Source organism: Diceros bicornis, chromosome 25, assembly GCF_020826845.1.
Source record: "Diceros bicornis minor isolate mBicDic1 chromosome 25, mDicBic1.mat.cur, whole genome shotgun sequence".
Taxonomy (NCBI): domain Eukaryota; kingdom Metazoa; phylum Chordata; class Mammalia; order Perissodactyla; family Rhinocerotidae; genus Diceros; species Diceros bicornis.
This window is the reverse complement of record NC_080764.1, coordinates 16,208,958-16,236,899: the sequence shown is the minus strand read 5'-3', so window position 1 is coordinate 16,236,899 and position 27,942 is coordinate 16,208,958. Positions and strand designations below refer to the sequence as shown.

Sequence of the window (27,942 nt, the reverse complement as noted above, 5' to 3'; positions counted from 1 at the left end):
CTCTGGCTGCTACTTTCATATCCCCTGCAATCCAGTGTCTGCTCCCACTACTTTCCTAGGATTGCTCCCCCAAAGGATTGCTGGTGACTTTAGACACACACAGACACACACACACACACAGATACACACAATTTACTTGTATGCTCTGTCTTCCCTCATTTCGAGATCTTTGTTCTGATTGATTTTTCATTTGACTGGAGTACATCCTTAAGTAATTCCCTCAGAAAGAGCAGACGGATGGTATGCTTTGAGTCCTTGTATATTACAGTCCCTCTAATATGAAGGTATCATGGCTGGGTAAGGGAATCCTGGATTATATTATATATATTATATTATATACATTTCTCTTATTAGTCTGAGAAATTTGTTCCACTGTCTTTGAGCTTCCAGTGTTGCAGATGAGTGGTCTGGTGAAAGTCTCCTTCTCTTTCCTTTGTAAGTAGGCTGCGATCTCTCTGAAACCTTTTCAGGTTTTTCTCTTTACTCTGGAGCTCAGAATTGTCACTGAATTTTGTCTTTGTATTTATTTTATCACTACTCTTTCCAGGGCTTGGAGAGCCCCTTTGATCAGACGACTCAGATCTTTCTTTAGTTCAGAGACATTTTCTTCTATTATATATGTAAAGTGTCTCTTCTCTTCCAGGAACTCCTTTTTCTCCTTCCAAAGCTCCTATCATTTGTACATAGGTCTCTCAGGTCTTTTCTTTTATGCCTCTTATGTTTTTGTTCATGGTTTCCCTTTCTTTGCATTTCCGCTCAGTGCTCTGAGATAACCCAGTACCAGCTTCCTTCTGGGCAAATCCAGGGGTGTCTCTCCTTCTTCCTGACCTCCCTGAATGATTTCCATCACTTTTCTTTGAACTGTCCCGTCTCTAGGCCTCAGGAAAAACATGTCTAACATACGTTTTCAGCTCCTTTCCCTGCCTCTTGTGATGGATCTGTTTCTCCTTTCTACCCCCTCATTTGGAGGTATTTCCCAAGTTTATGCCCAACCTTCTTCTCTTGATACTTCCTTCCTTAGAGACCCACCTACTTTCTCAGTTTCAATGGCCACCTCTTTGCTGATTACTCTACCTTTATCCCAGACCTTCTCCTGAGCTCAAGATCATACATAAAATCAACTGCCTCCTGGCCCACAGGCACTCAAACACATGTTCAAAACTGATCTGGCCCTCCTACTACACATGTCACTCTGTTTCATTGTATTTTGGTCTCAGCTGCAAAGGTGATCAGAATATACCACATCTGAACACGGGTGGAGAACATATGACCATTCACTTCAGGACTCAGGACTGCTCCGTCATCCTCTTATACTTCCCTCGTCCATTCACTCTCCCACTTTTTTTGGTAACTATTTAACACTGTATCCTTCATTCTCACACTTTTTTTTTTCAGTGAGGAAGATAAGCCCTGAGCCAACATCCATTGCCAGTCCTCCTCTTTTTGCTGAGGAAGATTGCCCCTGGGCTAACATCCGTGCCCATCTTCCTCTACTTTATATGGGACGCCACCACAGCATGGCTTGATAGGTGGTGTGTAGGTCTGTGCCCGGGATCCAAACCTGTGAACCCCGGGCTGCTGAAGCAGAGCAAGCAAACCTAACCACTACACCACCAGACCGGCCCCCATTCTCACACTTTTAATATGTCCTCCTCCTCTAGATTCTCAGTGATAATGATCTCCCTTCATATTTCATCAAAAACATCAGATGCAACCAGAAGAGATCTGCCAAAGCTCCTGCCACCACATCTACTCACCTTCCAGTATCTATTGCCATACACTGTGACTTTCGTCTTGTTCCTTTGGATGATCTCTGCTCCTACTCATGGGAATCCTTCACTTGTGCTCCAGGTATCACTCTCCTTCACCAATTCTAGGACATTGCTCCATCAATTTCTCCTCTCTCTCCTCCATCTACTTTTCTCTTATGATTGGCTCATTCCTATCATCATTCAAACATCCCTTAAAAATAAAAACCCTTTCTTGACCCTATATTCTCCTCCAATGACCATCCAATTTTTCTATTCATCTTTTTAGCAAAAAGTCTATACTCTGGACTCAGCTTCCTCTCTTCCATTCTCTTTCTCTCTCTTTTTTTTTTTTTGTGAGGAAGATCAGTCCTGAGCTAACATCCCTGCTAATCCTCCTCTTTTTGTTGAGAAAGACCAGCTCTGCGGTAACATCTATTGCCAATCCTCCTCCTTTTTTTTTCCCTCAAAGCCCCAGTAGATAGTTGTATGTCATAGTTGCACATCCTTCTAGTTGCTGTATGTGGGACGTGGCCTCAGCATGGCCGGAGAAGCGGTGCATCGGTGCGCACCCGGGATCCGAACCCGGGCCACCAGTAGCGGAGCGCACGCACTTAACCGCTAAGCCATGGGGCCGGCCCCTCTTCCATTCTCTCTTGAACTCATTCCTGCCCTTCCACTTGTCAAGGTCTTCAATAACTTCCACGTTGCTAAATATAATGACTAAATTTCAACTCTCATTTCACTTTACCAAGCAGCTGCATTTGACATAGCTGATCACTCCACTTCCTTGAAACACTTTCCTCACTTGGCTTCTGGGACGCCACTCTTGATTCTCACCAGCTGCTTGATCTCAGTCACCCTTGCGGATTCCATCTCATCTTCCTGACCTCTAAACTGTGAAGCACTCTGGTCTCTGCTCTTCTCTATCCACTCTCTCCCACGGTGACCTCATTCAATCTCATGACTTTAAATATCATGTATGTACTGATGACTCCCAAATTTATATCCATGGACAATTCTCTCTGTCTACCCCAGGTTCAACTGGCATTACTAGTTTAATACGTCAGCAGCCAAACTCTGATTTCCAACCCCTCTGACTGCTCGACCTGCCAACTTCCTCATCTCAGTTAATGGCAACATCTTTTATTTGATCAGCCCTAAAGCCTTGGTGTCAGCCTTGATTTTTCTCTTTCTCTTAATACCCCACATCCAATTTATTGGCAAATTCTGTCAGCCGCGTCTTCAAAATAAAATCAGAATTGACCACACTTTACCATGTCTGTTGCTGCCCCCTGGTCCAAGTCACCATGATTTCTCTCCTAGATCATTGCGATTGCCTCCATCTGCTTTTTGTTTTTGCCCTTGCCCCCCACCAATCTCTTCTCCTCATGGCAGACAGAGTGATGCTTTCAAACGTAAGTCAAATGCCACTCTTCTGCTCAAAACCCTGCAGTGATTTCCTATCTCACTCTGAACACAAGCCAAGTGCCTTCCCTTGAGCTACAAGGTCCTACATGATCTGCCCCTCCCCTCCCCACCCCCATCCCATCTCTAACCTCAACTCCTGCGTCTCCCTCTCACTTCCTCTGCTCTCTTGCTGCTCCTTGAACACACCACGGATGCCCCCATCTCAGGGCCTTTCAAAACTTGATATTCCCTTGGTCTAAAAACTCTTCTCCTAGAGATCCACATGGCTCTCTCTCTCTGTCTTTATTCATGTGTCTGCCTCATCAGACCTTCTCTCGCTCATCTATATAATAGAGCAACTTCCTTATTCCTGGCACTCTATATTCCCCAATTAATAGGTGCGTGACCCTGAATCAAGGTTCTTAACTGTTCTGTGTCTCAGTTTCCTCCTCTGTAAAGTGACTATAAGAAGAGCACTCATCTTATGAGGATGCTGCAAGGATTAAATGAATTAATCAGTGTAAAGCACAGAGAATAGTGCCTGGCACACATAGTAAGTGCTCAATTCAATGATAGCTGCTATTATTGTTATTATTATGTGACCAGCCTGGCCCCCTGAAGTTGCCCACCACACAGATATTAAAATTCTGAAAATTGAGTACCAGAGAGTCAAAGCTCACCCACGTTTTAGTGACAGAGGAGACACCAGAAGCAGCCTCCTAACTCCCAGCCCAGGCTCTTGGCACCATCCACACTGCCTCTGTTATTCAGTGGGCCCTGCCCAGGATGATGGAAACAACACCAGGGGGGGAATGGGCTCCAGGACCAAGTCTGCCAACTACTAGCTGTTTGACACTCAGTTACCTGACCTTTCTGAGCCTCAGTTTTCCTTCTTTAAAATGGAATAATAAGATCTGCCTGCCTCTCTCACAGGGGACGATCACATGACATACTGATCCCCAGAACTTTGATACTTATATTCAGTGTACGCCATTGGCCAGTTCAAACGCCACAACCAAAGATGAACAATGTCCTTTATTCGTGTTCAAGCTTGTGGACTTTGCAGAAGGATGCACATGCCACTTGGAGCAGATTACCCGTGAGCTTCATTCATTCCCACAGCAAACACTCATTTATCACCACGTTTGCGCTAGTTTTACCTGCCAAGGAGGATACTCGGAAACTAACACATCTCTATTTCCATGATCAAACTTCAAAAGAGGAGGGAAAATACATTTCTCAGCGATCTGCTGCTTGGGGCCAGGTTTGTACGAGGCTTGGGGAGCCGAGCCATTCAACTCAGGAAGGATAGTTGTTTGTATGAGGCTCAATAAGATGTTTGGAGAGCAGTTTTAGCCCAGAGAGGATGGGGCAAAATCCTCCTAAGACATCTGGAAAAGCCATCAAGCCTGCAAAATCAGGTGAAGAATGGGTTCTACACTGGAAAACAAAACTTGTCTGCTAAAACCCTCTCTCATTCTTCTGTCCCTGAGGACAGTGCTGGGCCACAGAGGAGATAAAAGCAGGACGAGAAGATCAAAAAATGTTGCAGGTTTTGGTGTTATTTTATTATTATTATTTTTTTGCAGTGGGAGGGGGGCAAAGTGAGGAGACAGAGGTGGTCCTAGGAAGAGTTTAACAAAACAGAGAACCCTGGTGTGGGTCAGATGTAGATGCAGAGTGAGCTGAGGGGCCTCCAGAGGGCAGATTCAGACGGTGGGAGTTGAGCAGTCTTGGAGTGGCTTCCCCATCCTTCTAGAACAGGTTCAGCAAACCATAAACGGCCATGTGATAGGCTGAAAATGCCCCACCCCCAAAGATATCCACATCCCAACCCCTGAAACCTACAAATATTACTTTAATTGGAAAAAGGGTCTTTGCAGATGTGATTAAATTCCGAATTTTGAGATGAGGAGATTATTCTGGATTATCTGGATGGGCCCACGATGCCATCACTTGTATCCTTCTAAGAGGAAGGCAGAGGTAGGTTTAACACACACGCAGAGGAGAAGGCCACCTGAAGATGGAAGCAGACGTTGGAGAGATGTGGCCACAAGCCAGGGAATGCTGGTAGCCACCAGAGACTGGAGGAGCCAAGGAAGGGATTCTTCTCTAGGGCCTCCAAAGGGAGCACAGCTCTGCCCTACACCTTAATTTCACCCAGTGATACTGATTTTGGACTCTGGCCTCCAGAAACCTAAGTGAATAAATTTCTGCTGTTTTAAGCCACCCAGTTTGTTGTACTTTGTTATGGCAGCCCTGGGAAACGAATCTACCCATTATCTTGATAAATCCCCAAAGTAACACAGGAGGTAATAAAATATCACTTTCTATGTGCCGGAGAGTGTTCATTCAACACTCACAACAGCCCTATGAGGCAGGCACTGTTATTGGACCATTTTACAGATGAGAAAACTGCAGCCCAGAGGGGAGATCAGCTTTCCTAGGGTTACCCAGTGGGCACCTGGTAGAGGTGGACCTTGAACGCAGGGATCTGGCTCCAAGTCTCATGCCCTGGGACCTTGAGGCGAGCTCTCTGCCCCACAGCAGGTGTTCTTTCTACTGAGCCACACGGCCTTCAGCATTTGGTTACCACATGCCCTCTGCACTACCTAAGTGGCCTCCTCTGGGACCCCGTGGGGATCAGATGGGACAGACGACATGAAAAGCATTCAATAAACTGTAAAGGGCGGTCCTAGGGGGAGACATAAGAATTCAAAGTGGAAGCAAGGCTGCCCTGACCATTGCTCTGAGGTAGGTGGGGGCCCCAGCAGCAGAAGCCACCCCTTGCCCTGTGGGTACTGACAGCAAAGTTCCTAAACCTGGGAGTGCCCATGGGTGACCATGTCACCACACGGAGCCACCCATGACGCTGACCACACAGATGATCACTGGATATCAAGGCATCAGTTCTTCAAGCCTGAATCTGGCCTTGCACCAGCTCATTGGCACTCCCTCCCATCTGCCTTCCCTGTTGGTTTCAAATTCAGAACCAACCTCTCCCAGAATCATAGAATTTCATTCACTGTAATGACTCCTTTATTCCACAGAGAAAGAGACAGTAAGTGACCTCTCTGAGGCCACACGGCTAGTGTGTTCTGTCCAAAGGGCCCATTGTGCCCTAGCTGCGGATTTCTGTATTCTCAGCAACTCCTTCATCCCAGGCAGCTGGAAATTCTGTGTGGTGGGGAGAATTTGAGAAGGAGGAAGCTGGCATTGGGTACATTAGATTTCATTTCATGGCCTGGAGCCAGCCCCACTCTCCTTTTACCAATTATTATCACACAGAAACCTGTTTAGGAAGAAAAGTCCTCACTCTGTGCACTGTTGCTCTGGTTGACACGAAATAATCAATAGCCATTCCAGGGGCCAGCCCCGTGGCATAGTGGTTAAGTTTGCATGCTCCACTTCGGCAGCCCAGGGTTCGTGGGTTCTGATCCCGGGCACTGACCTACACACCGCTCATCAAGTCATGCTGTGGCAGCATCCCATATACAAAATAGAGGAAGATGGGCACAGATGTTAGCTCAGGGCATATCTTCCTCACCAATAAATAAATAACCATTCTGTAGATAAGAGAGAGACGTGAGTTTTACTTGAGCCAAAGTGAGGATTATAACCCGGGAAGGCCTTTTCCAGAAAGGAAGAAAGTATTCTGGAGAAGGATGGTTTTCAGTACAGTCTTGTATCTTTTTAGAACAAAGAACATACATTAACTATGCCCCGGATACATATTCATCAAAGTTTCAAAGAGGTATTTGGTTGCAAATTAGCAGGACAACAGGACCCTGATGTCGGGAAAGGGAATAATACTGGGCATTACGGATAGGACGATAGGGCGTAGGAGGGGAAGTATGCATTCTTATCTTAAGAGAGTGCATTCTTTACTTTAATGGTTAAGCAGACTTACAATGTATGTTTGATAGGCGATAAGTCAGGCTTTTTAGTTCAAGCTGAATTGGTTTTGAACCCAAATAGTTACCCCATATACCTCAATATGTGAAAATCTCTTGTCATTCCCAATGCACTGGGAAGACCCCAACCTCAGTGGACTTGTCAGAGCCCAGGATGCCAAGCCCGTCCCACCATTCAGTCACCCAGTCATGATTTTTGCATCTGTGCATCCCACATTCACTGACTTCATTCAGCTTCTTCTTGCCAGGTCCTGTGTGAGTGATTGGGATATAAAGAATCAAAGACAGTCTTTATCCCAAAGGAACTCAGAGATTAACAGGAAAAGAGACAAGAAAATAAATACTTGCTGCATTCCTGAAACTCATGCACTAGCTTTTCACATTCATGATTTTTGCCATTTTCTTGTAACAGTTTACTATTAATACTTACTTAGTATTTTCTTCACATTGACTCATTTATTTCTCTTACTTAAATGCCAGCTTTGGGTTTATCCTAAGCAATAATATCCACGAATTCACGGATTTAATTTGCTAGTTAAATTTTTTATGGTACATACTGTCCTAAAAAGTTAACTAGTAGATAAAAAGTTCATGGAGACGCCACCTAAAACCTGTGGGAAACACTAAATTCTTGCAAGAGAGGGGGATAGGTGCTATAATAGAGGTCTGCAGGCTGCCACACCAAGAGGAAAATGCTTTTCTCCTATCAGACCCCGGCTGGTCAAGACACTTTAGGGTTAACGGATTGATAAGCAGCGTCTCAAGGCAGGAAGTTTTATGGCAGGAAGCAGATAATTCTGTGCTCTCACCCTAGGATCTTAGAAGCATTAACTTTTCAATGTTCACGTCATCTGAGAGAGAGACAAGGCCATTTCCATTTCCAGTTTTCTAGACCAGGGGCTACAGGCAAAGGGGATCTGTGATGTAAGACCATATTTTTCAACCTTCTGTTTCCATTAAGACCCAATGACGGGTGGATTCCTGTGGGACACATTCTCACGGGTTTACGCTGGGTGGAATGTAATCCTCAGGACTTGCATGTAACTGTACTCACCCAAGAAAGCATAGTGAAAAGGAAGACAAAGAGGATGACACTATTTTAAAGATAATCTTGAACATGCTTTAATTATTTCTTAAAAAGGAAATAACAAACTCCAGGACTTTACTATCAATAACAAAAACTTATTTATAACACTCCTTTCCAAACAAATGGAATACACCAGCGTACTGGGGTACTACTCATTTCCTTTATTAATTTACTCCACAAATGTTTACCGAGCACCTCTTATGCGCCAGGCCTGTGTTAGACACTGGACTTACAGTGATGGCCCAAGATGGACACGGTCTCTGCCTCCACCTGGCCAGTGAGGGAGGCTGATGTTAATCAAATCATCATCCAAATAAATGTAAAAAGTGCTGTGTGCTACAAAGAATCCACACACTGTGTTGGCTTCTAACAGTGGATTCTGATCTGGTCCTGGAGGTCAGAGAAGGCTGCCCTGAGAGAATGACAATGGTGGGGAACAGCGGATGGAAGACACGGGATTACTCCTCAGTCTTCGTTAAGTTTCTTCCACCAGCCAGGCGCTATCTCATTTAACCCTCACTGCAACTCTCTGAAGTGGGCATTATTATTCCCACTTCACAGGAGAGGAAACCCCAGCACAGAGAAGTGTAATGACTCACCTAAGGGCACACAGCTGGCTAGTGGCAGAGCTGGGCATCCAACCCAGGTCTGTGTGACTCTCACACTGTGTGTTTCCCCGAGACACACCGCCTCCCTGGGAAATGCATTAATAGGGAAAATATGATTACCAGCTGGACACGCTTTGCAGATTACAACTGTGATGTCATCCATACCAACTCCTTTAGTCCTAAGTACCAGCAAAGATATAGGTTGGGCAAGTACTGGTGCCCCCACCCTGCAATAGGATGACTAGGGCAGAAAAGCAAAACATGGCAGAGGGAGCTGGAACAAAGAGCTCCCTCTGACGGTGAGGCTGTGCAAACCTCTCTGTTCTGCCTCCAGCACTGCGAAGCCCAACTCAGGAACAGCGTGCCCGGCCTGAGCCCCCTGCCTTGATTTCTATTCTCCTTTGCCTACCTGCCTGGGTACAAACTAAACAGCTGCCAGCTCACTGGTGTGGGATACTGCATTTAATTTGAGATGGGTGCCTCCGGAGTGTGTCCTGGGGAGTAAAATTACAGATGAGCCAGAGTACTGCTGCACAGGATGGAGCCTCGAAGGGCCGCTGAGCGGTGCGCCGGCGGCCACTCTGGTTTCCATTTCACATCTTTGTACAGCATGGTACTTTCCACCTAAGTGTTAGCCGAGAATCGTTGGCTAAGAACCCCGGAAATTTCTGTCCCCATCTCCACCCTTGGAAACCGCACCATGAAGACGCCACCAAGTACCCTGCAAATGGGAGAGATTACACCTTGACCTCAAATATTTACAGTTTTTATTCCTGGCTAAGAGCCTGGGCACTAAAATTACACTGCCTGGCCGGAATCCTGGCTCCCTGACTTATCAGCTGTGTGAACTTGGACAAGCTCTGAACTTCTCGTGCCTCAGTTTCTTTATCTTTCGAAGGGAGGTAATAACATCCACCACGGCATAGGGTCGTTATTATGAGGATTCAATGATATAACGTGGGCAAAGCATTTAGCAGTACCTGGCATAATAAACACTTGAGAAGAGCTAGCTGCTATTATAATTATGAGTTATTGCTTCTATCTCTTTTCTTCCTTCCTTCCTCACTCCCTCCCTCCTACGTTCTCTCTGTCCGTCTCTCCATTTCTTCCTCCTTCCATCAATTGTTTTTTAATTGTCTAAGGCACTGGAACTACCAAGACCCACAGGACCCACTTGCTCACCGTCTTGCCCGAGTCCCACAGCCAGAAAGTGGACTAGCTTGGAAGACTCAACTTTTAGGGTCTTGCTCTTTCCTCGTGCATCCCTCCTCCTCCCTCTCACCCTGGTGGTACCTCCCATCATGCCTTGCCCATGTACCTGCTCAATCAATCCTTGAGTGTCTGACTAGGTCAAGGTTAAGGGCACAAGTCTTAGAGCAAGACTACATGAGTTTGAATCCTGGCTCTGCCACTGATGGGCTGTGTGGCCTTGGGCAAGTTACCTAACCTCTCTGGGTTTCAGTTTCCCCATCTCTCAAATGGGATTATGATACTGTGTTTGCCTCACAGGGCTGGGCTAAAATTTAAAGGAATTAATAATAAAGTACTTACATCAGTGCCTGGCACACAGTAAGTGCTAATTAAGTGTTAGCTATTACTATGTTGTTGTTGATGGGCTGAGGCAGGGTCGAGCACTCTTGCTATTTAAGGGTTTCCCAGCTCCTTTTCTGATGCATTTTCCTTTCTCCAAGGGCTGCATTGGGATTCTTGTGCAGAGAATTCAAGTTCTGAGTAGATCTGCAGCAGACTATGCTTCCTTTTCTCCTTTTTCTTTTCCTTTGCTTGAATAGCTTTCTTTTTTAAACAGAACAAAAAAGCAGTAATGAATAAAGCTTTCCCTCAATGAGTCCTCCCCTTCCTATTTTCTCAAAGGGTTGGGTTTTTTTCTCCTTCAAAACTATTTCTGAAGGAAAATTCCATCATAAGAAGGAAAACAAAGAGTTTTCAGGTCTTGTGGTTCTAACACAAGGAATCTGGCTTCCCTCAGTCTATGGATCTGGGCCTCGAAGGATGTTTAGTGAATCCGTTCCCCAGGATCTCACTGGATCCTCCCAAGGACCGGTGGAAGCAGAAACTGTCATTGCCACTATACAGGGTAAGGAGCTAAAGATCGAGGGAGGCAAGGGGCTTGGTTTCAGTTCACAGTGGAGGCCAACCCTCTTGATACTTGAATCCTTGTCCTATGGCTCCCTTGCTACATTTGCTGCGCTTCTCATATGGTCACTAAGGCCTAGCTCCTCCTTTGCTTCCTCCCATGACCATGGGTTTATATGGCCTGAATGCCTGGCCCAGGAGTTCACGGTGCAGTCTGGGGCACTGAAACAGGAATATGAGAAATAACAGAACTACGGCTTCAGATGAAGAGACAATAGGGAGTGGTGGGGACTGTGGTACTCAGGAGCATACTTGCTGAGTCTAATCTGGACAGCTGCTCCTCAGCACCTGCTAATGATGCCCTGGCAATGTGGACTCAGAGCTTCTGGAAAGCCCTAAATCTCCCACCTCGTAGCTTTTATCCTTTGGTCCTGGTGTCTTTTGGGAGAAACTCAACCTTGTCTACTAATGACTGACAGTCCTTGCTGGGCATGAACTTTGGGGGCAGGCTGCCTGGGTTCAACTCCCAGCAATACTACTCAACAGCTGTGTCAACTTGGCATGCTCCTTGACCTCTCTCTGCCCCAGTTCCCTTATCTGTAAAATGTGGATGATAATAGTATCTACCTTATAGGGTTGTATGAGGGTTCAATGAGCTAATATATGAAAAGTCCTCAATTAAAGCAATACAGGTGTTTATCATTATTATTTTCCTCTCTCCTGGGTTAAACTTTTCAAGTGCTTTCAACTGTTCTCCATACTCCATGATTTCTAGGGTTGTCTGATCACTCGGTCTGGAGGGTGAGCCAATGTGGCTCCCACGATTCCCTCCTTTGGTATTCACCTCCTTCATAATTCCCTTCCTGAGTATGGACAGGGCTTTGTCCTGCTTTCCACCAATAGAATACAGCACAGCTGATGGGATGTATGTGAGTATATGTACGTGATCACATTACATAAGACTGCAGTCTTGGGAGGAGCCTCTGTTCCCTGCTGGCTTTGAAGAAGCAGGCTGCTACACAGCAAGCAGTCTGTGGAAGGAGTCATGCGGCCAGGAACTGAGGGTGAACTCCAGCCTAGAGCCATGGCACATTTGAGTCCACAGGAAACTGAACGTTGCCACCAACGCTGTGAGCAAGAAAGCAGATTCTTCCTCAGTCGAGTCTCAGATGAAACTGCAGCCCCACTCAACATCTTGATTGCAGCTTTGCAGAGGACCCACCTCAGCCTTGCCTGGAATCTTGCCCCACAGAAACCATGAGATAATAACTCTGTTGTTTTAAGCCACTAAGTGTGTGGTAATATTGTCACACAGCAATAGATAATTAATATTGTCAACTAACTACAACGGTAATTCTCCACCATCCTTCCTCCTTTGGAAACCCTCTAATATGTCAGTGGCCTGATGAAAACAGGAGTCCTGGAATAGAACAGCATATCACAGCAGGCATTATTTGCACACTGCATGAGGTGTGGCCATAAATAATATCACTGCTTTTCTTATTGGCAAGAGAGAACAAATGCACTTGTTCGTACAAGAGCAGAGCTTGAGCACCTACTGTGTCCAAAGCACTGTGCTAGATGTCATGAGACAGAGGAGTCATCTCTAGCCTCTGTGCACCCCTCTGAGACAGACACTCTGGCTCACCTGGTACAGGTGATACCTGCAGCTCATCTGTTTTCCTCTTAATTCTCTTCCCTCATTGTGTTACTTTTCTCCATCAAAGAGGAGGCAGAGGGAGGAAAAAAACCCAGGTGAACTTACCTGTTACAGTGGGAGGGGATGTGAGGGACCATTCAGTACTGCTCTGTTCCTGGAGGGTTATACTGAGACTCCACGGCTCGTAATCGGCAGAGCCAGGATCAGAACCGTGCCTTCTGACACCTAGCACAGCGCTCCTTTCTCAGATTAAAACCTGCCATTTTCTTCTTTGTGAGCAGTAAGAGGCTACCATTGTGGTTCCAGGTGGAGTTTTGGTGCTGGGTGCAGTCAGAGGGCCTCTCGTTACTTTCTCTTTGTTCTTGGGCAAATGAACTTGCTTCTCTGAACCTCAGTCTCGTCATCTATAAAATGAGGCTAATAATGTCTGCTTCATCGGGAGTCCGAGAAGACTGATGGGATAATATATGTAAAGTGCACGGCTCCACGCAAGCGGTAGAGAAGTGCGTGCTCCCACTGTAATGTTCTTTTGGGAGGATTTAAAATTCTCATGCATCCCACTATGCCCTCAGTCACTGAGCAACTAAATGGTACCTGGTATTTTTCCAGAAGGCATCTTCTCGGATTAAAGGATCTAGTAGAACTTTCAACTCCTCCGAGAAGTCTTCTCTGGTTACCCTAATCAAGGAGCCCCCGCATGCTCCCCGGCTCCCGAGTCACTCAGTGTTACTTTCTTATTGTACTTCCGACCCCCTGGAATGGTTCATCCATTTGTTTCCATGTCTACTCTCTGTCTCCACCATGCAAATACAAGCTGTGAGGATGGGGACCGCATCTGTCCTGTTTGCTGCTGCATCTCAGTACCCAGAACAGGGTCAGGCCCGGCATGGCTGCTCAATAAACAAGGGGTGGATGGATGACAGAGCCTGGCTTGCTTTTTCCTATGAGAATTGGCCTGGAGAAGAAGCAGGAGAAATCCAAAGAATTCAAACCACTTCAAAGGAGAAAAAAATACAGCCTCTAGCATAATACAGTCCCATTTACTTATTGTGCAGTCTCCGTGTCCCAAGCACAACGCCGAGCCCTCAGCGTGGGGTAGCTCGTTCAGTTCTCACACGGGCCCTACGACGCAGGTAGTCCTACTGGCTCCAGGGTGCAGAGGAGGAAGCTGAAGTTCAGAGAAGTGGCATCTTCTGCAGAAGCGCACACAGTTAGTAAGAGGTCCAGGGGCCGAGCTGCTCCACACGGCAAAAGCTGATGGTGGCCTTGTGATTCCAGTGTGATACACACTGCAATATTGAGGGGAGAAGTGGCATCGTGTCTGCAGCTTACTCCTCAACAGTTGTGTGTGTGTGTGTGTGTGTGTGTGTCTGAGAGAGAGAGAGAGAGAGAGAGAGACAGAGACAGAGAGAGACAGAGACAGAGACAGAGACAGAGGGAAAGTAAAACAGGGAAGAGGGGAAATATAGTAATATGTTAACATTCAGGGAATCTGGCTGAAACGTATCTGGTAATTCTTTGAACTACTCTTGCCACTAGAAGTTGGAATTCCATCAAAATAAAACACTTTTTAAAAAGCTGATGGAGGGAAGAAGACAAATCGTATCATGGTGAGGAAGGGCTCAGACACCACTTGGCTAGAATGAAGCAGGCAGCAGGGTGAGGCTGGGGCCGACTCTGGGGCCAGAAGGCCAGGCTGAGCACGCTGGCTTTGTCAGGGAGGCAATGCATGAACACAGGGAGGAGCAGTGACAACACCCCTCATTTAACCAAGTCTGCCCTCCCTCAAGCACCCCAAAGGCTTTAAAAGGCAACTTCTGGATGCAGTTGCTTATTCTGAAGTTACCCACAGGCAGGCACACATGCGGTCAGGGACAGCATCCTTCCCTACATTGTGGTTTCCACTCAAGGTCACGCAACACGCCGCCCTGTCCATCCCAGGACAGGAGGGGACACTGTCACGCAATCGTTCCCTGGGGAAGTGGAAGCAGACATCCTCTGCACATTCCAAAAAGCGCCCAGAGAGGGGAATTAACTCATCCGAGGTCACCAAGGTGGCAGAATTTGGGCTAGAACACCAATGTGTTGGGTCCCCATCAAGTGCTTACATTCTTATTTCTTGGTGCCGCCATCATTATACTGCCAAAGGGCTCACAGTTATAGCCTTGAGGCCTGGTTCCTTCCCTTGACATACAGACTCCACCTTTCCACTCTTTCCTAAGGTAGCTGTCCACGGGGGAAGGTGCATACCCATCCCAAAACATGGGCTCTGGGGTCAGACAGACTGTGGTGACATCACTTCCTATGGGATGACCTCGGGCAAGTGCGTTAACCTTCCTGAGCTTCTGGAAGATAAGGACAATGATGTCCATTTCATTGGGCTGTTGTGAAGATTCATTATCTCGACAAGTGTTTATTGGACACTGGTCTACGTGCAGCCAGTAGAGCAGTGAATGAGACAGACGAGGGCTCTGCCCCCAAGGAGATTCCATTCTAGTTGGAAAAGACAATGAGTACAAAATAAACACGTATGATGTTTTCAGATAGTGATAAAAGGTACTGAAAAGGAAATAAATCTGGAAAATGGGACAATGGGAGGCACTGGGACCATGGGAGTGACCAGGGATGGTTGTGCCACTTCAGCTAGGACAGACGTCACTGAGAAGGTGACAGACATCTGAGCTGGAAGCTGAATAACGAGAAGGAACTGGCCCGTGGCAAGACCTGGGGGAGGCGGAGGGAGGAGGGAGGACAGCCCTGGAGCAGTGCCCGAGCTTGCCTTGGTGAAAGGATGGAAAGGAAGCCGGCACGGTGGGCACATGTGAGCTCGAGGGAGAGTGGGGGATACAAGGGCAGCAATAAATAGCGGGGCTACCTGATGCTGGGTGTTGAAGGGTGAGGCATTTAGAATTTATTTTAAATGCACTAGGGATCTACAGAGAGTTTTGAGCAGGAGACTGATAGGATCTGATTTTTCTTTCTTGAAATCAGATAATATATGTAACGTTATTAGTGCAGGACTGGCAGAGGGTAGATATTTAATAAAGGATAGCTTCATCATTGTTTATCATTGTTTATCATTCCTAGGCAGCACCACTAACCATTACAGACTTCCAGGAGGCGGGTGGCCCACGCATATCTTCCTTCTAGAGGCCGTGCATCTGGAAGTATCTGCTTAGGAGAGGGCTAGAGCAGTAGGAGCCATTCTGACCCTTCTGACTTCCTCCCTCCTCCCGCCACTCCTCCACCCCAAGGCAGATGCCAGCCACCTCTGCCAGGCCAAGGGGCAGCCAGGGTAGGATGGCTGGGCCCCCTCCAGCTGGCTCCAGCTCCCGGCCTCTGAGCTGCCTTCACGTTGCCGTAAAAATGCAAAGCATTCCAGCCATTTTAATTACTGGGCGTTGCATAAGCCAGCAACCAGTTCATACAAAGGAACAACAGACAAAAAATGATTTTTCAACATGCCTTCAGCCTCTCCCATCCTTTCCCCCTGAAATCAGCCTCCAGGCCTTGAAAAGCACTCCAGGTATGTGCAATCTCTTTCAGCGTTTGTTGATGTAACATCAAGATCTTTTTTCTCTAAATACTTGAGGCAAAGGCAGTTCCAGCTACCTTTAAGCAGTTTGGAAAGTTACTAGTCATATTCCTGCTTGACACGCCAAGACTGTCATAGGGGCTCCATATTATACACACCGAGAATTTGGTTATAAAACAGAGTTCAGTGTGCAGGAGTCAGTCTGGGCACCAAGGCAGGGGGCTTTTAGTTCGTGAAATTGCAAAACGACCTCATTATAAGATACTCCTAAGGCAGGAACCCCAAACACAATATTCCAGTAATGTCTGGATGTGGAGAAGAATTTCTTAAAAGTTTGTAATATGAGTAAAGAAGCTTCAGGTTTCCTAATTCTGATTTTTTAGTACTTTTTCAGTACTTCTGAACTCTTTCTTTACAAATAATCTAATGGTTTGTTGAGGACCTACTGTGTGCTAAGTGCTCAGAAGAGAAATTCAATCAGTCTTTGTCAATTAGCTCATTTTCTAAAGAGGGAAAATGACACAGAAACTGACAATCCCAGTGTAGAGTGATGCATATCAAGTCCGAGATAATCTCTGATGAGTGGTGCCCAGCTTGGGTGGAAGGAAAGGCTACTTGTAGGATATGATGCCTAATAATAATAGTGTCTTAATAACAATATTGACAGTGCCCAATCATTGATGTCTGACTCTGTGCCAGGCATTCTGTTGAATCCTTTCCACGTATCATCTTGTTTATTCCTCACAACTCTGTGAGGTAGGCACTAATGCTGTCCCTAATTTATAGATGAGGCACAGAAAGGTTACTTGACCAAGATCACATAGTTAAGAAACAGCAGTGTGGGCTGGTAAATATTTAACAACCAGGGGCTGGCCCGGTGGTGTCGTGGTGAAGTTCACATGCCCCACTTCAGCGGCCCAGGGTTTGCAGGTTCCGATCCCAGGTGCAGACCTGCGCACCACACATCAAGCCATGCTGTGGCGGCATCCCATATACGAAATAGAGGAAGATGGGCACAGATGTTAGCCCAGGGCTAATCTTCCTCAGCAAATAAATAAATAAATAAATAAATAAATAATTTAACAACCAGCTCTCCTGGGCAAAAAGCCTGATTTGTAGCATCCACCAATTACTGTGGTATAAATACCCCATCAAGGCCAATTTTAAGTTACCATGTGATGTCACTGAATGCAGAGTTGGGAAGAATGCAGCAGCACACACCATTCTACAATATTTCCACATCCAGATACGATAGCCTATTCTATAGATCTATAGCCTGTAGATCTATTCTCAAGAGAATAGGTAAGAGTATAATGTAATTAAATAATTAGGAAGTGATGAGTTTTAAGTATTCATTATCCTTATTTTTAATATAATTTATTTAATAATTGCTGTGCTTAACAACTGACTTGCGAAATTCCAGGATATTTAACAATCAGCTCTCACCAGCCAGTGTGAGTGGGCTCCAGCACACCACTGGGGGCCCTGGAATCTCACTCTTCACCCCTCTAGACAAGTAAGAGGTAGGCAGGTGAAAGGAGGAAACAGCAGGAACAAAGACCTAAGACGTGGCTAGGAGAGAACAGAACAATAACATTTAGCATCTGCAAAATGTTCTCCACCACTCCCTGGAGCACAGAAAGCTGGTAAGAAGCACAGAATCAGACACTGAACTTTAAATTCTAGTTCCACCATTTACTAACTGTGTGATCTCGGCCAAGTTACTGAACCTTGCTGAGCCTCAGCTTTCTTTTCTGTAAAATGGGCATGATACTAGTCGTGAGAATGAAATACATTTACACCTGTAAAGTACACAATAGAGCCTGGCACATAAGAAATACTCAATGTTAGTTACTTATTATTTAATCCTTGAAATTACCTCTGTGAATTAGATGTGTGTCCTCACTTTATAGAGAATAAGTATAAGTTTAGAGAGAAACTTAGATGGAGATGGGATCTGACCAAGTGTTCTGACTCTAGCTTCTGTGCTCATCCCAACAGCTGGAAATCATCTTGACGCCATTGAGTACTGTCTCCAGGAGGCCTGCTGATGTACTCACTGCCCATTCAGTGTCTCCATCTGATTCTTGTTCTCACACACCTTGATCGGTGGGTGCAAGGCATTCTGGGAAGGAAGACCCACCAGGTGACAGAACCCAGGCATCTGCCCCTTGGATCCTTGTTATTTCCTGCATGGTCACCTTCTCCATGAACAGGCAGGCCAGCAGTGTGATTAAAAGTACGGACTCTTAGGCCAGTCTGTTTCTGCCTTCAAGTCCCAGCACTGCAGGGTCCTGGCCACGCGATCTGGAGCAAGTTACATAATCTCTCTGTACCTTTGCTACCATACCTGAAGAATAAAGGATGGTGAGGATGACCTCATTGACCTTAGAGCTTTTGCTATAAGGATTAGTATTAATTAACATATGCAAACCGCCTAGAAGAAAGCCCGCGCCCAGTAGGCACTCTATAGGAATTAGCTATTACTATTTGTTTTCTTTTCCTCCTCCTTTTTCCCCTTCTTTGGGTATTACTTACATGGTCAAAGGGAAATATGGGAGCATGGGAATATGCTCCTCATTAATAAACACAGATCGTGGGCTACTTGAGGACAGAGGCTGGTCTCATTCATCTCTGTACCTGTAGGGCTACACTCTGGTACATACAGGTTCTCAGTGAGAATTTGCACTGTGCCAAGGGCTTTATTCACGTTCCTTGTTTGATCCTTATGAAGATCCTATGAGGTATGAATCTCTCCTCCATTGTATCATTAGCTATCCGAGGCTGAGAGAGGTTAAGGAAATTGTTCAAGGTCATGGTGAAAAAGTGAAAAAGGATCAAACCCCAGATTTATTGATATCACAAGCCTTGGTCCCTAACCCCCTTGTCAGTCTGCCTTCCAGAATAGTCCATGGGAAGTTTTGAGATCATAAAACCCAACACTCTGGTTTTACCTTTGAAGAAGGAGGTTCGTCGATTTACTCAAGGTCACCCAGCTACTGTGTGTGGCAGAACTGGGACAAAAACCTGGTATATTGTCTCAATCTCGTACTTGAAATTTCAGGAGGAAATGAAGCCACATTCAATAGTTGTTAAAATGTACTGATCAGTATTCTGTCAGCCTTCCTCTGGATTCTGGGTCCTTTCTTTGCAATACAAATGCAATTTTCCTGTGGCATCCATCCAAATTCCAAGCAAAAACGGGCACACCCACACCCCCAGAAATTGCCTGCCATGTGATTTCTCCGGCCTTCTGTCCACTGCAGACCAGGCAGAACAAGAGATGCATCTCATTTGCCTGCTGATAAAGCTCCCTCGCAGGCCCTTGGTGGGGCGGAACTGTGTCTCCCTCTGCTTAGTTGCATCACACAATGATCAAGAGTTCTGAGTGCTCGGTGGGAACCCAAAAGACGAAGAGGAGGAGCTCACCAGCACTTTAAGTGACCCCTTGAACCTATGGGCAGAGCGGCTTTGCAGTTTCCAGAAAAACTGCTGATTTGGAAAGATACCTCTAGGTCTGAATCACAGCTCTGCCACTTCCTCGCTTATAAGAAATTGGAGATGTAATTTAACTTGTTTGAGCCTCAGTTTTCTTAACTATAAAATGGGAATAAAATAATATCTGTTATTTAGAGTTATGAGGATTAGAGGAAATACTGTATTAAAAGTGTCTTTTACATAATTGGTACTCAACTAATATGAGTTCCCTTCTTTGTTTCTTGTCCTAGAAATCTTTTTTAGCTTATCATCCCAAGGTTGATGAATGCTACAGGGCATGGAAATAACTAGTTACTGTATATCTCTCATGAGATGAATTAGAGAAGCCTGGAGTGATGGGAAGATGACGAGGTAATAAGGGATCTCATTTCTTGTCTTGCCTTTGCCAATAATCCTGTGTGACCATATAAAAGTCCATATGTCTAGGCCTTTTTCCATGTCTGAAAATGAGGGGGTTGGATTTGGTGACCCACAGTTCTCTCCTGGCTCTGACCCTCTGTCTTACCATAATGTGGCTTCCCAAACAACACCCTACTCCCTGGTTGGGTGACCCAGCTCTGTGACCTCATGGAGCACTTGACCCTCCTGTTGTAGTTCGTACCAACCACAACTGTCTTCTCGTCTTTCTCTCCCACTAGACTGGGAAATCCTTGAGTGCAGCTTTGTGTCTTGTTCACTGTTAGATTCTGAGTGCCTAGCGTAGAGTAGTGGACACTCAGTGAGTCTCTGGGAATATCTGAAGGAAGGAGGGAAGGACGATGGGCACCCTGTCCCTTTCCTTCAAAGAGTTGATAATCACACCGCGACACACAAGCTGTGAGGCACACAGAGACTGTCAGTGGAGCAATGACAATGAAGAAAACTTGGAAACAAAGCTGGCAGTCTTCTGAGCACTGAAGCTACGAATTCACACACCGTGCATGTGCTTAGCCATCTGTGGTAGTAAATCAACACAGCAAGGGTAGAGTTCAAAATCCAGAACCCAAATTAGTTGACCTGAGGGTAACCACTGGATGGTGACTGCAATCTACAACATAGAAACCAAATGGATTGTAATATTCCCAGTGCAAAAAGTCTGGGCAAAAGAAGGGGGGAGTGGCAAGTTTGGAGCAGAGAACCAGGAAGACCAAAGAGCAGAAAGTTGGCAATGTGTATCCAGCACGGTCACCGTCCAGCGAAAGGGGCTCTTGCCAGTGGGTGTGGACATTGTCACTCCCTTGGCAAAAGCCTTCGCTTCAGTGAGAAAGAGAATTCTGAATTATCTCAGCCGAAAGACCCTTCTTATATGATGACCTCAGTCACTGTGCTCTGACTCCATACACATTAAAGCAAGCTTCTGATGAGAGACTAGCTTTGCACGAAGCTTTCTGTGATCATCGGTAGGAAAATATGGGCATCCCATTGACTTGAGTGCCCTAGCCTATGTGACTATGAAATGTCTCATGGGAAACAGAGACAATGGAATTGTGGTTGGCTTGCTGGTCTGTTATGAATCACAGTGTCCCTGCGACTGATCAACTCTGGGAACTGAACCTAGTTGAGTTTCTGGACCCAAGAAGCTGGTTTCCAGAACCTCTGTTATGGAGAATTTGAGAAGCTGATACTCTGATTGCCCCCGGCCTTTCTTTTCCCTGTAACTCATTGGTTAGTTTATTCTTGCAATGTTTGGTAAGTGCCTGTGATGTGCAGATGCAGTGCTAGGCATTAGGGAAACTCCTAAATTTGCTTGGTATCTAGAGGAGAGAAAGACATGTCAACCACTAGGGGCAATGGAGTGTGGGAGGTGCCGGGTGGACGTCTGGGGGATATGGTGTGAGTGGGAAGAAAATGAAGGAGGAGGGACCTTGGAGGGGTGGTCAATTCTGTTGAGGGAAAGAGGGGGTCAGGAAAACATCCGTGAGGTGGTGACTGGCTGAATCTTGAAAGATAAAAGAATCCTGAGGATGAGACAGAGAAGGGTGGGGAATATATTGGTGGAGGGTGGATTCCAGGCAAAGAGCACAGTGTGAACAAGCCTTGGAGGCACAAAACTGATATTTGGAAACAAAGGGTTGGAAGATGGGAATGAGGGCATAGGTTTGGAGAGATAAGCAAAGACAGGGCCCTCGGTGAGTAACTGCAGGGATAGTGATCACATTGTTTTCCACGTGAATGGTCCCCCTCTCTGGGGCACCAGGAAGAGCCCAATCACAGAGGGCCTTGTATGCCTTTCTTTGGAGTTTAAGACTGTTCAGAAAGCTGTGGAGAACAAATGAATCATTTTAAGCAAAGGACAGCATGGTTTCAGGTTTATATTTGAAAAACTTGACACGGGCAGCAGTGCAAAATTTGAATTTGATAGAGAAAGACTCTGGACAGGGTGACCAGTGATGTGACTATTGAAATTGTCAGGAAAGAATCAATGTGGGTCTGATCCAAGGCAGAAATTGTGGGAATGGGGAGAAAGGGACGGTTAGAAGAGATGTGTGGAGTGAGAATCTATCGGACTTGGTGAATGATGGTGCCATTGGTGAGGGCGGGTAACATCGCAGGGGGCCGAGTTAAAAAGACAATGAGTGTTGGACCCTTGGAGTCTGAGAAGGCCATGGGACCTCCAGGTGAAGTTATCTAGGGAGAAGTTTGATATAGACTGGAGTTCGGAGGGATACGGCTGCAGACAGTGCCCATTCTAGCACACATAGCGTGGCGGTAGGTAGAACCAGGGAGAGGGTGGAATTAGCCAGGAAGAGTGTGGAGGCTAGACGGGAAGGGAAGGCAGCCAAGGACAGAAAATTGGGAAACACCTCATTTTAGTGACAAAAAGAGCCTGAAGAGTCTGCCAAGAAGACAGAGAAGGTACAATTGGAGAAGTAGAAAGCAAAACACCCAGAGAGATCAAGTCTCAGCAGCCAAGTTTAAGGAAGAATGTGATCACGGCGTCAAACGCCCTTTGGCCATCTCCATAGCACAGGACAAGTCAGTTTCAGCTCCAGCAGGTTCCACTGAAGAGAGCTCAAGGGCCTTGCAGAGACAGGATCTCCAGGCCAGTCTGACGGGAGGCCGACTACGCATCCATCCTATTCCCTCCCAAACCGTGAGAGCTCCCGGCGGAGACACTCATGTGCATCTTCTGTGCAAAGCTGAACATGCAACCTTCAAAGAAACCACAAAGGGGCTACTCATTTTTAAAGGAAAAACATATGAACTCCACGGGCATAAGGAAGACATTAAGATAGGGTTGAGGAGATGTTCTCCCTCTATTTCATATTATCCTTCACAGAAATAATCGACCGACTGAGCACACAGTTATTAAAAAAAAAAAAAAAAGGCAAGAGCTGGAATACTAACTCTGTTTCCCATCTCCCACCACCCCAGAAACTCAGGGCAATAACGTCTCCCCGGTGCACATGTGTTTTCTGGCTTAAAATCCCTGGGAGCGGCTCCTGGTGGAAAGAAAAGTGAAAACCTCAGGATTCAGATGAGCACAGCCAGAGACTCTAGCTGAGGGGTCTTCTCTCCCTGGCAAGGCTGGGGAAGAGCTGGGCAAGAGACGCCCTGCAATTTTACTGCCATGAAATTGGCTCCAGATGGAAGGGAGGGAAGATGTTTACTCCCTGTCGGTGCCAGACACAGAGAGAACCTGGAAGCACCTACCATCTTAGGTTCGTAATTCCCCAGGGCCGGGCAGCAGCCCCGCTGAGGGCCTGGCCAGGACTCATGGTGATGGGTGGACCAGGGCTGTCTATTGCTTGGAAAAGGCTATTTTGAATGTAATGACTTTCAGATGGACTGTGGGTTTGGGGGAAGGCATTGTGGCTAGGGTCTGGAGGGGAAGGGGCAGGGAAGAAAAGAGGTGTTTCCCTCCGAGACAACAGGAAAGACACACTTCTTGTCAGCACCTTCTCCAGGTTTAATTTTCAAAGGCCAGCTCTGCCCTGGAAGAGTGGGACCGTGGCATCCTCTGCTGTGTTCTCAGGTCTCCCAGAGCCCCCCAAACCCACGATTCACAAGTGTGTAGCTTCCAGAGAGTATGTCTCCCCTTGGATTGACATGTGGCCAGCTCGGAGGTGGAGGAGCTGGGCAGCTGCGGACCTAGACAGGATGCTGACTGAGAGCTTTGCGGCCATTGCAGACGGGAGGGGTTAGCTTCACCCACTCAATGGCACCCGTACCCCACTGACTAGTGTGGAATTGTGCCTCTCCCACCTTCTCAGTGAGACTGGCCGAGACTGCAGGCTGAGGGGATGGGTGTTCTCTGGCTTACAGCGCCCCCTAGCACTGATCAGAGGGATAGGGCTCCATGAGCTTTCCAAGCACTACCACCTGCCTATCTGAATACTGACAGAGAAGGGGTCGGTGGTGCCAATCAGTTTGACTCATTTAACCGATACTTACTAACCTTTTTGTTACCAACACTCGATCCCTGTCCTCAAGGGGCTTATAGTCCAGCAAGGGAAACAGATGGGTCAACAATCATGTTATTGTCAGGTAAGTAGTGTCAAAGAAGAAACCACAGGATGCTGTGGGGATACATGGAAGGGGGCTGACAAAGACTGGGGAGGGGAATCAGAGAAGACTTCCTGGAGGAAGTGAGATTTAAGCTTCCATCTATAGGCAGTACAGGAATTCAATGAATTTTGGAAATAGGATAGGGAAACAATAAAAGACATATTTTCTGACTTTTTAGTGCTTATGATCCAAGAGGCAAAAAGACAGATAAACAAGTAACTACAACCGGGATCTATCAGAAACAAGACCCTCAGTCTGTCGTATGCCTTCGCCATCACAACCTTTGTTTTCAGCTTGAGTCTTGGAGGAGAGAGCTGAATAGGAACTCAGTAAGTGTTGATCGAGAGATTGATGGATGGGCTTCAGTTTGGGGCACATTCAATTTGTCTCGAACCTTTTTAAATGGCAAGATCTATCTTCCCTTCAGAAACACCTTGTCCTTGAGCATTTTCCATGGACTCTTAGACTTTTCGAGCCAAGGGGGATCTTGGAGACCATTGAGTTGTATCTTTCATCCAACAAACATGGAAATTGAGACCTGGACAGGTGAGCTGATTTGTCCACACAAGCAACTGTTGTTCTGCAGCAACTGTTAAAGCGAATCTCAGGTCTTTTGCTTTTTTTTTTTAACCCCAGCCTCTTTTTGTCCCCCAGGAAGAAAGTTTTCATGTATTTCTTTGCAGCAATATGTTCGGAATGTTTTCAAAAGGTATTAGATAATTTAGAAAAGGAAAAAAGAAACACATAAGAGATAAACCTCTGAGGAGTACAGAGCTGTATTCGTTCTGATTGGTTCAGAGATGATTATTATCATCACAGAGAACTATTTAGTCAGTGAGGTGGAATTCCCCATGCGTTGGGCACTGTACAAAGAGACTCTGAAATGAACTGGTCTGCAGATCTGAAACGCACATCTGAAATGCAGATCCAGGACTGCAAGTGGCTGGGGTTTCCATGGCCAGAATGCGAGCATTAGGTCACGTAATGTAGCTGGGGGGGACTGAGGCTCATGAGCGTGTGGGAGAGAGGCCACGTAAGAAATCAGGCAGCTGCAGCCCGATCTTGGCTCTGCCACTAGCTGACTGTGAGACTTCGGGCAAATTCCTTCACCTGTCTGAACCTTACTTTCCCCACCTACAAAATGAGGATGGGAAGTCTCTGAGGTCCTTTTGTAGGACTTCGCAATGTCCAAGAGAGACTTCTCATAGATTCCAACATCCTGTAACTTGATATGAAGGGGTGCACATGGACTCATCTTATCTAGACAAGTTCCAGGAAAGGGAGTCCCAGGTCAGCCCAGCAGGGTTGAGGACAGGCCAGATAGATTTGGAAATTTCTTCAGTTCTTCCAAGGTTTATAAATCTATCATGGTTCTTAGCTGTCAAGAGAAAGTGGGAGAGCTGGTATCTTCATTCTTACCATTAGCCCCAGGTCTACTCCATCTAGCTTATAAAGTGGGCTTGAAAAAGCAATTCGTAAGTATTATTAGGTCCATGGACACCACGACATCCGCATTGATGGCTGTGAGGTCTGCTTGCTGGAGGGGCTGAACCTAGCAGTAGGGCCCCCTCCACCAGGGTTCATGGAACTCACTCTTTCTCTTCCTCAGGGTGAAGACTGAGCTGACCTCACATGGGTGGGCGGAGGGAGTTCCCTCAGGTTAGACATTGGGGTAACTTCCCAACCGAAAGGGAAGCTGAACTCCAAAGACGCTGCATGGACCAGCTTAGGATAGGGAGCAAGAGGAAATAAACCAAAAGGCAATTTCATTATCTTTCAGCTGGAAAAACAATCAGATGACTCTTGTGCTTACGTAATTCAGTAGCTGCCATCACCAAATGCTTCAGATGCTTCTATAAGGAACCTGCTGCTTGAAGTTCAGCAAAAGTTACTTCTCTGATACTCATATTCTAGATTCGGCTTCCCTTGGAGAAAATGTCGGCATCTTGGACAAAATCATAAAGTGAAAAGAAAATAGAGAAGAGAGGACCTCTATCACCTAAGATGCTTAAGCAAAGTGGATTTGGTCTGGAAAGGCTTATAAAACCTTCCACATGACTGGCACAGTGCAGGCATAAGCCAAACTCTCAAATCCCACCAAGCATGCCCTCATTCAACCTGGAGCCTTGGGGTGGCCTCTGGAGCGTCCATTGCTCAAGACTCAACGGGCTGTTGGCTACACCCACACCCAAGTCTCCTGGGACCCTATTTTGTGCAATGAGGGCTAAAAGGCAGTGTGGTCAGACATCTCAGGCCTCAGAGTGCTTCTCATGTGGTTGGGGAAGGAATACAACCATCACCCATGAAACAATGAGCAAAGTGCTGGAGTAAACATTGAGAGAGGGAGAGATCTCTACGGGTCAAACTAGAGTTAGAGATGAGGTGGGAAGGGTCCTAAAAGTGGGGAAAGGGACAAGACAGAAAAATGTGGAAACTAGATTCCCTTCCTTATAGCTAAAATTTTTAAGGGGGGGGGGAAGAGAGTTTAAAAATTGTTCTTGGAAATACCATTTCCAATGAAATGTTCTGTCTGTCATCTCAATGTCACTTCTCTGAGGTATAAACAGAGGAGTTTCCGAGAAAGAGGCTGAACTTGCCTTTCTAAGCAGTATTCCCAGTGCTTATTTTATTCCAAACTTTTAGCATGTCTGTAGCCAGAACATTCAAGTCTCTTCCTAAATGGGATGAGTTGGGAGAGAAAGGGAGCGAGACTCAAGAGTAGAAAGAAGACTCCAGCTGCAAAAGGACATTTGCACAGGAGAGCTCACTGCTGCTAAGGTCTGGAGAAAGAAGTGTCTCTCTTAAGGTGGAAACGAGGGAATTGAGTTCCTGGCTGGTTGCCAAGTCATGTCACCTTTCTGCACCAGTTTCCTACTCTGGAAAGTGTGAATAATATTTTGTGTTTTTCCTATCTAAAAGGATTATTGTGAGGTATAATGAAGTGAGGTATGGAAAATAGAAGGCAGAATCAAGATGTTACTTAATAATAAGGACAGTCCTAGTGCTAGCTAGTAGCAATCATCTATTGCAGCTAGTTGTCTAGGATCCTGGCTAGTTCTCCAGGACCTGGTTTTACCCCAGGTTTGGATCAGTTCGCCCCCAAATTCCTTGCTGAATGGTGGAGACCTGTCTGCCCTAGGTGGGTTACCATTTCCTCCAGCTCTTTCTACTTGTTTTTCAAATAAGCTCAGGGCCTTTGTACTTGCTGTTCTCTCTGACCGGTGGTCTCCTCCCAGATCACCACGTGGCTGAGCCTTCTCCTTGTTCACATCTTAGCTAAGAAGCTGAGTCTTCCGACTATCTCTTACTGCTCCATAGAAAGCAGTGCCCTCCTCAGTCATGTCTAACCCATTACTCTGTTTTGTTTTCTTCATCGCACTGTCACCATCGAAAATTACCCTGTGTATTCACGGGTTTACTGATGTATTGCCTGCAAGTTCCATGGGAGCGAGGACTTTGTTTTGCTGAGCCCAGCATCCAGAACAGTGTCTGTTGAATGACTTCACAATTTACTCCGGATGAGCCCGAGGAAATAGTCGTCTATTACAGCCAGCACCAAAAGGCAAATGGCTTCCTCATATCCAGAAAAGTCAGGGGTAGGGGTGCGGGGGATTGGGGAGGTAGGTCATCTACCTGGTTCCCTCCCCTCTGACCCTGCTCCCTCCAGAGAAGGCGGAGAGTTAGTCTTTTTCCTAGCCTTTCCACCCAGGCACAGCCAAGGTCTCCAGGGCCAGGGGCCCTCTGACTTGCCAAGGGGTTGGTGCTGGGGTGGGTGGTCGTTGATTCTGCCTTGGGTTAGAGGCGCCCAGAGGGCAGGGTGGGCGTGTGGCGAGGGTGCAGGCGAGAGGGGCGCCGCTCCGGGGGACACTCGGCGAGCGCGGGTCAGAGGCGCGTCCCAGC

At 46.4% G+C, this 27,942-nt stretch overlaps 1 protein-coding gene across 1 annotated transcript in view; it reads right to left on the bottom strand.

Annotated features, from left to right (window-relative positions):
• Positions 1-27,942, bottom strand: part of SYN3 (synapsin III) — a 424,113-nt gene that overhangs the window by 215,807 nt on the left and 180,364 nt on the right. The window lies entirely within an intron of this gene.